At 38.0% G+C, this 14143-nt stretch overlaps 1 protein-coding gene across 2 annotated transcripts in view; it reads left to right on the top strand.

Moving 5' to 3' along the window:
* The window catches only part of LSM14A (LSM14A mRNA processing body assembly factor), a 58479-nt gene that overhangs the window by 26143 nt on the left and 18193 nt on the right, over positions 1 to 14143 (top strand). The gene's annotated exons all lie outside the window — the stretch shown is intronic.

The raw sequence follows: 14143 nt of genomic DNA, 5'->3' as shown, positions 1-14143 counted from the left end.
TGCCACCCCTCATTTTACCTTCCATTGTAAAAGTTCTTCCTTCAGCCTTCTTGAGTCTTACATTTGAATGTCAGATTTTCTATTCAGTTCTGGTCTTTACTCCAGGAAAGCTTGGCAGTTCTCTATTTCATTAAATGTCCATTCTCCCCTCCCACCCTAAAAAAAAGAAACACAGAAGCAAAGAACAGAAGCACGTAATACTATTTGGCTGTATGGGCTGTAAACCAGGAAGGCTTGAGCCTGCACTGGAATGCACCCAGGGAGAAATTAACTAGACAAAGAGAACTAGCCCTATTGGACTGGTACTTTTTGAATGCATCACAGTTTGGACTAAACTGCCAATCAAAGGCTCGTCTTCCCAATATGGTTATAACAGACTGGAATCAGCTATGCATGCTATGTATTTCTCCAAGGCACTTCTATTGCACATCATAACTCTTCATAAACAGACTCCCCAGTCTCTTCTATGTGATGGATTACATTAGTCAAAGTTGCTGATACCTGTTCACCACCCACCTATTGTATTTTCCCCCATTCTAAAAAATTATCATCCTTAGCAAATTGGCCAGGGTGTGCTTTGATCACGTTGTCCGTGTCTTCAATCCAAAATAGCTCTCTAGGGTCCTGGGAGGCATAAGCATTGTCTCTCCAGTTGCCTCTCCAGTGCCATACAGGAAAGTCTCAAAACAATTAATGCGACACAATCTGATATAGTCCCCCATGTACATGCAAAAAACACTGTTTTCCCAAATACAGAATTATACAGATACAAGTAAAGAACATTTTATAGAATTTACCAAAGATTATTGCCTGTTGAATACTAAACAAGGCCTGTCTTAATGTTTAAATGACTTCCAACTCAAATGCAATAAAGAAAAGAAAATCAGCTTCCTACCTCAAAAGGATGCCTGGTATTTATAGAGCTTCCCAGACTATGTGGCTCTCTCCTCAAAGGGATTTAGGGCCTGGAGTTCACTAATTACTTTCTCCCTGGGTCAGCTCCAGGCCCCCTCACTCTTAAGTGACAAAGTAACCCAGTTTGGCTTGGTGCCTACAAACTGGATCTGGATCTCAGGGGCCTGGTACACTTCACCCTTTCCGTTTTCTACTAGCTCCTCATTCCCAACCCCCAACCCTTCAATTTACATAATGGGTTCAATTGTTGAGTAACTGTAAAGGAAAAGAAAATCAAGCTCATCTGAGAGGAAAGGCTGAGTTCCTACAACAACTCCAGAGCATATAGGTCTTTCTTTCCACAAGAAAGACCAGCTGTCCTGGGTAAAAACTCATGATTCCAATTACCTGGGGTCTGGACAAAATTTTCTAAGGGTCATCTGTAAAATGAGCTGGAAAAGGAAATGGCAAATCACTCTAGTATCTATGCCATGAAAACCCCAAATGGAGTCATGTGGAGGCAGATACGATTGAAAAGCAACTGAAATTCTGAATGAGCTAAAGAAAAATTGGAAATTTTTTCCTCTCTGTCTTGGGTTGCAATTATATGGGGAAAAAAATACTGGGTAATGTTCTATACAGGATACTCCAAAATTTCTGTAGGAGTCCTTGTATCATAGGTGATTCCCTTAGAAATCTAGGCACATTTTATCTGGATCTTTATTCCAAGGAGCCCCTAAGATTTCCCTCAGAGGATCCCTGCCACTGAAGGACACTTCTGGAATTCCAAATTCATCCAATAACAGGACAAGTAGGCTCAGATCAACTGAGTCCTGAATGAGGGTAAATTTCCCAAGAAAGAGGATTAAGCACTAAGTCGATTACTTGAGGTTTCTAGACAAGCAAATAAACCTTACCCTTTGGACTTAGAGGGCATTGTCATAATAAGGCAAGCAATCTAGGTCTATTTAAAATGTAACAACAATAAAAAAATACAGAACCTTTTTTTTCCTATCCAACCTATATACCACTCAGTGTTGCCAAGTTCAAATTTCTTATTAACCTCATTGTAAATACTTATATAGGATATGATCATAGAACAAGTATACCAGATTTCAAAATTCATCTCAAAAGGAACTGAATCGTGTGGGGTATACACAGCAAATTAAGTTTTTCCATTCAACTATACAACCTGAAACAGAGAAAGAAAATTGCCAATTTTTTTTCAGTAGGTTCAGAATTTCTGTCATTTTTCAGTTGTGTTCAACTCTTCATGACCCCATTTGAGATTTTCTCAGCATAGATACTGGAGTGGTTTACCATTTTCTTCAGCTAATTTTACAGATGAGGAAACTGAGGCAAACAAGTAAGTGACTTGCCTAGGGTCACAGAGCTAACAAGTGTCTGAGGCCAAATTTGAATTGAGGAAGATGAGTCTTAACTGTCCAGAGTTATGAGTCTGGGTCTGGCATTCTAACTACTGTGCCCACCTAGCAACCCAGATTCAGAATAGAGTATCCAATAATAAATGACCTGGGTGGAGAATCCAGTAGTAGTCACTCTCTGGCCTTACTCTCCCCCTAGGAATTCTAGGGGAACTCATAAAGAGTAAGGGAAGTTTTTTCTAATGCTGTCAGTTCAGGATTCTTCCCCTGCCCGCAAGTTTCATTGAACTAGTTAACATTCATCAACAAATCTGTAATTTCTTCAAAGTTGCAGCAAGAATGGAAGTAAAAATGTTTCTTCTCAGTTCCATGAGACTCACTCTTCCTGTGCCATCTCTATCCTTGAGAATAGACTTAGACTAAACTTAGTTTTTCTACATAGCATTAGTCTCACCAAGTTCGCATCCAAATGTAGCCTTGCCTATTGGATGAATCTCTGTCTTAGCAAAAGATAGGCTGGTTCCCAAAATCATTCCTCTTCTAGATACTGGACTCTTTGGCCAAACAGCCTGGTATGGACTCCCCTTCCTCCTCCCTAGAGCTCATTCAGACAGGAAGGAGTTAGAACCTTCCTGCTTATTGTCTTTTTTTGTATATTTGATTGCCTTTTCCTAAACTGATGCCAAGAAAAGGCCATTTTGTGGCTTCTAATCATACAAAACCTGTCTGTGTGTGTTTTCCTGTGTTCATTTCAGGTCAGTTTTAAATCTACCTCCCAGAGTTGTCTTGAGAATCAAATGAGATAATATTTGTAAAGTGTTTTGCAAATCTTAAAATTGTTAGCTATTATTATTATCATTATTATGATTCATTATTTATTGAACATTTACTTTGTGGTAGGCAATGAGGATATAAAGAATGGTAAAACTATGGTCTGTGTACTCGAGGAGTTCACATTATAATGGGGGAGACCCAACATGTAAATGACTAGATATATAGAAGATAGATACAGAATAGAGGGTTGGTAATCACAGAGGTCAAGGCTAAAAGACCTGGGAAAGGCCTCCAGTAGAAAGTTGAATTTGGCGGGGCGGAGCCAAGATGTCAAAGTGAGAGCACGATCTCCCATGAGATCTACCACAAATTCCTTCAGATACCTCTAAAAAGAGAATCTGAACAAATTTTAGAGTGGCAGAATTCACTAGGAGACAGAGTGTGGCAGATTTCCAGCCCAGGACAGCCTAAAAGGTCAACAGGAAGGATCTGTTACATGAGACTGGGGAAGTACAGAGCACACAGGCTGCACCAGCGCAGGCTCTGTCATAGTGGAGCCAAGCAGGAACCACCAGGGCAGACTGAATTAGACGTAGCACTGCAGATTCTCAAACATATCAGCAGAGGAGTGGAGTCCAGCAGAACTGAGTTAGAGAGAAGCGCAGGGCCCACGGCAGCATTTGCAGCCACTCCTGAGATTGTCAACCCACAGATTAAATGTTTGAAAGTCACCTGCTTGAACTTCTGGAAGCCAAAATGACGGAGTGAACTGTAAGTGCTCTCACTCTTCCTTTGTTGACCTTGAAAAACCCAGGGAATATTTCCCCAGGAAAACTCTTAGAATAGTGGGATCAACAGAAGGGGAACAGTGGTATCTCAGCTCAGGAGACTGGGATGATTTTCAAGGAGAGTTCCTCTTGCTGTGACTGAAGGAGATCAATGCAGGACTGGAGGTGTTCCAGACAGACCCACTTCAGCGAACTAGGAGGAGATCCTGAGCCCCAGGAGGGGTGGAACCCATAAGCGCCAACATCAGGACCCCAGGCGTGCCTTAGCACAACCAGGGAAATTGGATGGACACCAGCTTAGATGGGAATTCACCAACCACTGCCTGTGTTCTAGCTTAGGGGTAGGATACCGCTTGAGTCCAGACAACCTCTCCCCCACACCAGGAGCTTCAGTGTAACCCTGGGGAAACTCAGAAAGACTTCACCTGGCCTCAGCCTTGGCACATACCACACCAGCTCAGTATCAGGTAAACTGCACCTTTCCAGCTTCTAGCTGAAAGAACCAGAGGCCACAACACAAAGCCTTCAGTTCTCGACACAAGAAACGTGGGACAGAGCCCCCTGTACCCCAGAAACAGAGATCATCTTTAAAAGGCAATTATCATGAGCAAGAAGCAAACCAGAAAAGCAAAGACCATAGAAACTTACTATGGGGACAAAGACCAAAGTACTAATTCAAAAGATGGCAGCATTGACACTGTGCTCACATCTGAAACTTCAAAAGGGAATATGAACTAGTCTCAAGCCCAAAGAGGATTCTTGGAAGAGCTCAGGAAGGATTTTAAAAGCCAAATTAGAGAGGTAGAAGAAAAATTGACCAATGATTTTAAAGATACAGTTGACAAAATGAAAAAAATTCTCTGAAGAGAACAGCTCATTAAAGAGGAAAACTGGGCACATGGATAAGGAGGTACAGAACCTAACTGTTGAAAGTAACTGCTTAAAAGGAGCAAGTGAATAAATGGAAAAGGAGGTACAACAGTTAACTGAAGAAAACAATTTATTAAAAATTAGAATAGGGCAAGTAGAAGCTAAGGACTCCATGAGACATCAAGAATCAAACAAAATCTAAAGAATGAAAAAATAGAAAAAAATGTAAAATGCCTCATTTTTAAAAAAAAAAATTGACCTGGAAAATAGATCCAGGAGAGAAAATTTAAGAAGTATTGGTCTACCAGAAAGCCATGATGAAAAAAAAAGAACCTGGACAATATCTTCCAAGAAATCATCAAGGAAAACTGCCCTGAGGTATTAGATCCATAGGGCAAAATAGTCATCAAAAGAATCCATCGATCACCTCCTGATATCCCAAATTGAATATGCCAAAGAATATTGTCATGAAATTCTAGAACTATCAAATTAAGGAGAAAATACTGCAAGCAGCCAGAAAGGAACAATTCAGATATCGAGGAACTACAGACAGGATCACACAGTACCTTGTAGCTTCTACATTAAAAGATAGGAGGGATTGGAGTATAATATTCTGTAAGGCAAAGGAGCTTGGACTCCATGGATCAAAATCAAGCATAGTATTTCAGGCAAGGAGATGAATATTCAGTGAAATAATGGATTTCCAGGCCTTCCTAAAGAAAAGACCAGAGCTCAATAGAAAATTTGATCTTCAAATATAAGACTGAAGAGAGGCATAAAAAAAGGTAAACGGAGAAAAAAAGAGAATTGTGTTTTTATTATGACATTTAAAAGGGATATAGATAGATAGAAGGAGTGGGTATAAATTTAACTGATGTGATGATGAAAATGTGATGTAAGTATGTGAAGGGATTGTAGTGGGAGAAGAGAAAAGGAGGAAGCAGAAAAGGTAAATTAAATCACAGGAAGAGGCATAAAAATATAGTAGAGGGAAAGAGGGGAGGGAGATGAACACTGAGATTCACTCTCCTGATTTGGTTCAAGGAGGGAACAACATACTCAGTTAAGTATAGAAATCTAACTTGCCCTATAGAACAAGAAGGATGGAAAAGGGGAGGGGAGTTAAAAGGGAGGGAAGAAGTAGTAAGAGAAAAGAGAAATAAGTGAAATGAATGACTATTTTTTAAAAAATATAAATTACCCAGATTAACAGAAGAGGAAATAAAATGCTTAAGTAACCCTCTCTCAGAAAAAGAAATTAAACAAGCCATCAATGAGTTCCCTAGGAAAAAATCTCCAGGGCCAGCTGAATTTACAAGTGAATTCTATCAAACATTTAAGAAACAGTTAATTCCAATACTATATAGAGTGTTTGGGAAAATTGGCAAAGAAAGAGTCCTACCAAATTCTCTTTATGATACAAATATGGTTCTGACCTATACAGGGAAGAGCCAAAACAGAAAAAGAAAATTATAGGCCAATTTCCCTAATGAATATAGATGCAAAAATTTTAAATAAGATATTAGGAAAAAGCAACTGATCAGATAGGATTTATATCAGGAATGCAGGGCTGGTTCAATATTAGGAAAACTATCAGCATTATTGATCATATCAACAACAACTAACAGAAACCATATGATTATCTCAGTAGATGCAGAAAAAGCTTTTGACAAAATACACCACCCATTCCTATTGAAAGCCCTGGAAAGCATAGGAATAAATGAAGCCTTCCATAAAATAATAAGCAGTATCTACCTAAAACCATCAGCAAGCATTATATGTAATGTGGATAAGCTAGATGCATTTCCAGTAAGATCAGGGGTGAAACAAGGATGTCCAGTATCACCACTGTCACTCAGTATGGTACTAGAAATGTTAGCTTTAGCAATAAGAGAAGAAAAAGAAATTGAAGGAAGAAGAATAGGCAAAGAAGAAACTAAGTTATCACTCTGCAGATGATATGATAATATACTTAGAGTATCCCAGAGAATCAAGTAAAAAACTGCTTGAAATAATAAACAACTTTGGCAAAGTTGCAGGTTACAAAATAAACCCACATAAATCATCTACATTTCTACATATTACTAACAAAGCCCAACAGCAAGAAATAAAAAGAGAAATCCCGTTTAAAGCTACGGTAGACACTATAAAATATCTGGGAGTCTACCTACCAAAAACAAACCCAGCGACTATATGAACACATCAGTTACTCATGGTTAGGCAAGCCAATATAATAAAAATGATAATTCTACCTAAATTAATGTACTTATTCAGTGCCAATCAAACTAGAGCTAGAAAAAATAATATCAGAATTCACCTGGAAGAACAAAAGGTCCAGAATATCAAGGGAACTAATGAAAAGAAATGCTAGGGAAGATGGTCTAGCCCTACCAGATCTCAAATTGTATTATAAAGCAGCAGTCATCAAAATCACTTGGTATTGGCTAAGAAACAGAAGGATAGATCAGTGGAATAGGTTAGGTACTCAAGACACAGTAGTTAATGAATATAGCAATCTACTGTTTTGATAAACCCAAGGACCCCAGCTTCTGGGATAAGAACTCACTGTTGGACAAAAATTGCTGGGAAAACTGGATGACTCTGGCAGAAACTGAGCATAGACCAATGCCTGACACCATACACAAGAATAAAGTCCAAATGGATACATGATGTAGGTATAAAGATTGATACTATAAACAAATTAGGGGAGCAAGGAATAGTGTATTTGTGTGATTTATGGAGAATGGAGAAATTTATGACCCAACAAGAGATAGAGAACATTATGAAGTGCAAAATAGATAATTTTGATTACATTAAATTGAAAAGTTTTTACACAAACAAACTCAATGCAACCAAGATTAGGAGGGAAGCAGAAAACTAGGAAAGAATTTTTGCAACTAATGTCTGTGATAAAGGCCTCATTTCTAAAATATATAGAGAACTGAGTCAAAGGTACAAGAATACAAGTCATTCCCCAACTGATAAATGGTCGAAGGATATAAATGGAATTTTCAGAGGAAGAAGTTAAAGCTATCTATAATCATATGAAAAAATGCTCTAAATCACTATTAATTAAAGAGATGCCAATCAAAACAACTCTGGGGTACCACATAACACCTATCAGATTGGCCAACATGACAAAACAGGAAAATGATAAATGTTGAAGAAGATGTGGGAGAGTTGGAACACTAATTCATTGTTGGTGGAGCTGTGAACTGATCAGCCATTCTGCAGAGCAGTTTGGAACTATGTCCAAAAATGTGCATACCCTTTCACCCAGCAATATCACTTCTAGGACTGTATCCCAAAAAGATCATAAAAATGGGAAAGGGTCCCACATGTACAGAAATATTTATAGCAGCTCTCTTTGTGGTGACCAAGAACTGGAAATCAAGAGGATGCCCATCAATTGGGGAATGGCTGAACAAGTTGTGGTATGTGAATGTAATGGAATACTATTGTGCTGTAACAGATGAACAGGAAAACTCTAGAGAAAGACTGGAAAGACTTATATGAACTGATGCTGAGTGAAAGGAGCAGAACCAGAAGAACTTTGTACCCAACAACAACCACAGTGTGCGAAGAATTTTTCTGGTAGGCTTAGTCCTTCACAGCAATGCAAGGACCTAAAAAATTCCCAAAGGACTCAAGGCAAAATGCCCTCCACATCCAGAGAAAGAATTGAATTAGAATTCAGAATGAAGCAGATTGTATTTTCTCTTGTGTTGTGTTGTGTTCTGGTTTGGTTTGGTTTGGTTTGGTTTTTCTCATTCTTTCTTCCATTCATTTTAATTCATCTCTGCAACATGACTAATGTGAAAATGTGTTTAATAAAAATGTGTGTGTAGAAACCCATATAAGATTGCATGCCATTTCAGGGAGGCAGAAGGGAAAAATTTAAAACTTATGGAAGTGATTGTTGACAACTGAGAACAATTAAATAAAAATAAAAGAAAGATGAATTTGAGCTAAGACTTGGAAGAAGCTCAGAGAAGGCAGAGGGGAGAAGAGAGCATTCCAGGCATGACAGATAGCCAGGGCAAATAGATTGTTGTCTTCAGTGACCTAGGAAATGGACCTCTGTAGCTGGATTATTGCAGAATATGTGGAGGAGCAGTAAAGGGGGTTTTTTTGTGGTTTTTTTTTTTTTTTTTTACTGAAAAAGCAGGAGACTATGTAAAGAAGACCTGTATATGCCAAACAGAGAACTTTATATTTGAAACTGGAGATATTAAGAGAGACATTAGAGTTTATTGAGTAGGGAGATGATGTGATCAGACTCCCACTTTAGGAAAATCACTCTGACAGCTGAGGGGAAGATGGAGTAATGAATTTAGCCATTGAGTGAGGTTTTTCTGTTCACATGTGTATTTTTTCCAGTCATACATTTTTAGAATCAAATTTTCCTTTTTGTTAATCAGATACTTAGGGGAAGAGATGTTTGGGCTGTGAAATGCAAATGAGGATTTCCTCATCACTTTCAAACTGTGAAGAAGAGACAGAAAAAAGCTATTAGGAGGGACAACAAACCAATCATATGGTGAAATAAAGCACTGAACTTGGAACCTAGGGACTTGATTTTGAATCCTAGGTGTGCCGTTTTCTATGCTACCTTATTTACTTGACTTATCTAGGACTTAGTTTCCTTGCCTGTAAAGTGAGGGAGCTGGCATACAAGGTTCTTGCTAGCTACAAATACTATACACAGTACTCCTACAAATAATAATTTTGTGCCAATTATGTGCTTGACACAGTATAAGTAGAAGAAGTCATTGGGTTGAAGTCTTTATTACTCCTTGGAAAAGTATCACAGCTCTTCCACTACTCCAGTCCTTAAATCTGTCCCATGTTGTAGAATCAGGCATCCAGAACAGCCTCATTCATGAGAAGCTATTTTCTGAGCTTTGTCAGAGATGGTCAGAACAATATTACTTCTTAGTCATAAGAAAACCAAGCAGATTGTATCTGTTCAACTAGAGTTTCTCTAGTCTTATTACACAGGATCAAAGTATTATCTAAGGACAGTCAGAAGAAAGAAGTTGAAGTAGAAAATGAGTTAGAAAGTTTAGCCTTCCTGATCTTTGACATGACCCAGGCAGTCTCATCCTCCCTACTTGGATTCCTTATTGACTCCTTGATTATCTAAGGGACATTAGATATTTCTGTAGGCTTATAGCACAGCACTGAGGCATCAACCTCACTTTTCTATCACTTAATGAACCACATTAGTCCAAAGAGAAGGGGAAAAAAACAGACCAAATAAAGAGATTGGGGAAGTGGGTAGGGAGAGAAAAGAAAAAGAGCTAAAGCTGACTATAGAATTAGTGTTAATTATACCAGCTGTGCATTAATCTCAATTTCTGTATTAGGAATCATGACAACCTCAAAAATATAGCATTTTCCCTTTCTAAACTTTGTTGAATAAGTAAATGTTAGCCACTTGTGTCTTCCTTAACTTCCTTCCTCTTTTAGTCTCTCAGCCTGTGAAACTGAGGCAATAAATTGGGAGGCCATGGGGTACAAGGGAATGACACTGGAGTCAGATCCAGAATCCTGGTTTCAAATCCCACCTCTCCAGCTATAGGCCATCTATCGTGCTAATTGTATTAGCATAGGACAAAAAAAAAGAAAGAAGCCTTCTTATAAATATAGAATCAGGAGGTGTAATTTTTCAAATCCTTACTTGATGAAAATTCTCTCTTTAGACTTAACAGTTGGCCCAGATTGATAAGAAAAACTTAAATGAAATAATTACTCCACTAGAACTTAGGCCTCTCTATTATAGGATGATCATTTCTCATTAATCTTTCTACAGACCAAAATCCTAATTATAAATGCTGAAGAATCAAATAGCTCCATGTTTGTTTTGCCTGATTTGCATGAAAGACATTTCTAAAATACCATTTGAGGGATTTTTCAGGCAGCTAACTAAACATTCTCTTTAGAAGTGAAGAACTGAAAATAGACCTATCATTCTTTTTTTAAAAAGCAGTTTTCCCTTGCTTTCTCTTAAATTTACAAAGACTAAGATTTTCGTGCTCTTATATGAGCTGGACTTTTGCTGAAAACAGCTCTTGAAATGGAAAACAGATCTGCTGATAGAAGGTGAAATGAAAGCCTGTTAAGTTTGGCTCAAGTAATTTTTTTTCGCAGTTGTATATAATGAGCAAATGCTTTTTGTTTAGGATCTACATCACTCCATACCCCTCATATTTCATTCTCCCTCTCCCTACTCCCTACTCCCCCCCATATATATACAGACATATGTATGCTTGTCTACATATATACATATATGTGTATGTACAAACTGTATGTATGGCTACATTCTTGCTACAGTCTTCCTTCACCTGGATCTGATCACCTAGGCTGATCCTTCGCCTGGAAGATGGTCATATATCTTAGAGCCAGTGTGGCTTCAGAAAGGGCTGAGGAACAGTCAGTATGGTGTTTGCTGCCTAGCCACTCCAGAAGAAATGCCAGGAGCAGAACATTTGTAGATCTGACCGAGGCCTCTGACACTGTTAGTCATGAGGGCTTACGGAAAATTACGTCAAAATTGTGGTTGCCCAGATTACTTCATCGATATTGTACGTCAGTTTCATGATGGCATGTTTGCCCCGGTTTTGGATAGTGGACAATGCTCTTGTACCTTCCCAGTCACCAATACAGTGAAACAGGGCTGTGTACTTGCTCCCATGCTTTTTAGCATGATGTTTTCAGCCATGTTGTAAAATGCTTTCAATGAGGATGAACACAGCATCAACGTCAACCTTAACTGTACTGATGGAAGTTCTTCAATTTGAAAAGGTTACAAGCCAAGACTAAAGTGGAGGGAGTATTGGTGCATGATTTTCTGTTTGAAGATGATTGTGCACTCAATGCAGCCTCTGAAGCTGAGATGCAACAAAGTATGGATCAATTCTCTACTGCCTGTGATAATTTTGGTCTAATTATTAACACCAAGAAAATACATGTGCTCCACCAGCCACCACTACACCATCCATATGTGGAACCATCAGTTACAACAAATGGAGAAGTTTTGAATGCTGTGGATAAGTTCACTTACCTTGGTAGTATACTTTCCAGGGATGTACACATTGACAACGAGGTTGATGCATGCATGCATTGCCAGAGCTAGCTCAGTGTTTGGGAGGCTCAGAAGAAAAGTTTGGGAGAGAAGAGGTATTAGACTGACTACCCAACTGAAGGTCTACAGAGTCGTTGTGCTGACCTCATTGTATGCCTGTGAAACATGGACAGTCTACCAGCACCATGCCAGGAAACTGAATCGTTTCCATTTAAACTGTCTTAGAAGGATTCTGAGGATCACCTGGCAACATAAGGTACCAAACACTGAAGTCCTTGCTTGAACTGAACTGCCAAGCCTTCAGACTGTGCTTCAGAGAGCGCAACTCTGATGGGCTGGACATGTTTTTTGAATGCAAAATATACATTTGCCAAAAAGACAATTTTATAGAAGACTCACATTGGGCAGGAGATCACATAGAGGTTAGAAGAAGTGATACAGGGACACTCTCAAGGTCTCTCCCAAGAACTTTGGATTTGACTGTGCAACATGAGAGACACTGGCGCAGGACCGCTCAGCATGGCATGCCCACATCAGAAAAGGTGCTGTGCTCTATGAGCAAAGCAGAATTGAGATAGCACAAAGTAAACGTAGAATGAACAGATTTGGAGTACCCTCCCCAAATATTCATGCGGACTATCTATGCCCAATCTGTGGTAGAGCATTCCAAGCTCATATTGGTCTGATCAACCACAGTTGGACACACTGAAACTTCACATTATCATGGCAATGTCATTTTGGTCCTCTTGGAGAACGAAGGACAACTACCATGTATATACATACATATACCCAATTTATATTAAAATTCATTTTGGGATATGTACCCAATTTACATTTATAATTCATTTGGGAGTCTATCAGATATTCTTACTGAAATTTTCAATTTATTTTTCTCTTTTCCACTCAGTTCTGAATTTTTCACAGTATTTTTGTGCCCTAATGTTGAAATTATTTATTGAAAGAATTAATATGTTTACTAATGATCTTTTTTGTTAGAATCTTAGGAGAATAAGTTTTTCATTAAATCTCTAAAATTAGCTATGAAATTTGTATCTAAACTGAGATAAACATGAAACTTTTAACCCAATTTAGACCAGTGTGATTGTAATTGACCCCTGTAGATAAAGATGCTGATTTTTTAAACACTAATAATGAGTTATTATAGAATGTAATCTTCAAGCAGTAGGGTCTGCAAATGTAGGAACTTGTGTTAGGAAGGTATAAAAACCATAAAGAAAAATTACTTCTCATTGTCCTATATATCCCTCAACTATAAATGCATTTTATCAGTACCCTAAGAAAATAAGCATTTCTGTTAGAATTTTAATACTTCTGTTAGAATTTTAGTTAGAAGGGAGTTCAAAAGTCTTCTAGTCCAAGCCATAATTGTACAGGAATCATCTCACTAGCATTATTGTTTTATTCATTCAACAAATTAATATAAAATGTCTGCTGGATGGACAATTATAGGTATATAACCTAAGGTAATAGGTTGGCTAAATATCTATAGTAAGGCTGACCAAAGAGCTTAAGAACAGAAGCTATATTGGAGGGAACTTTTTCTTCCCTGAAATAAAGTGAAATTTTCCCCTGTTCTCTTCAGCTACATGAAGGCCACATCTGAAGAGTAATATGAAGTTAAAGAGTAAAACCGGTTTTAACCCCTTGAGAATCTATTAGGCGTAACCACTTAGCCATCAGCCTTATCTAAGTAATAGTTGTTAAATTGTAGAAACCAGAATCAACAGAACTGAAGTAGTATGAAGATGGGATAGTCAAAATAATGGAGGCTTAATTATGACATTGAGGTATCCAGCCTAGGTGACAAAGAAAAATGGAGAATTTAAGGCAAATTATCATTTGTTTTTCGTTTTATTCTAGGGCATCCTTATTTTTCTAAGTGATAGTGTAGATATGTAGTTATCTTGTGAGTCTTGAATGTGTTCTCCACAATGAAACCATAACCATATATCCTTAAATTTTTATCTTATTTTTATACATTGATAACCATTGTGTACTTTGGAGATTACTGATCATGTATTGTTGGGAATACTATTAATAATCTTTAATACAACAAAAATCTGTTACCTAACACAGTTAGGTATCAGGTTGGGGGGATTCAAAGTAAGAGAGCCTTTGCCTTCATGGAGTTTACAAACCAACAGTTATATAGGTCACATATACAAATAAACATAACACAAAAACGTAAAAGTGCATTGGAAAGGGGTAAGGAATTTGTTTTTGTCTGAAGTCTTTAATGGAAAAAAGTCATTCATTATAAGCTGTGAGGTAGGGATTAGGGAAGGCATTCTGAATAAGTCTTGGAGCAGTGTAAAGGATGAATT

Source organism: Notamacropus eugenii, chromosome 1 (assembly GCF_028372415.1).
Source record: "Notamacropus eugenii isolate mMacEug1 chromosome 1, mMacEug1.pri_v2, whole genome shotgun sequence".
NCBI lineage: Eukaryota > Metazoa > Chordata > Mammalia > Diprotodontia > Macropodidae > Notamacropus > Notamacropus eugenii.
The sequence above is the reverse complement of the archived record's forward strand: the minus strand, read 5'-3'. Positions and strand labels throughout refer to the sequence as shown.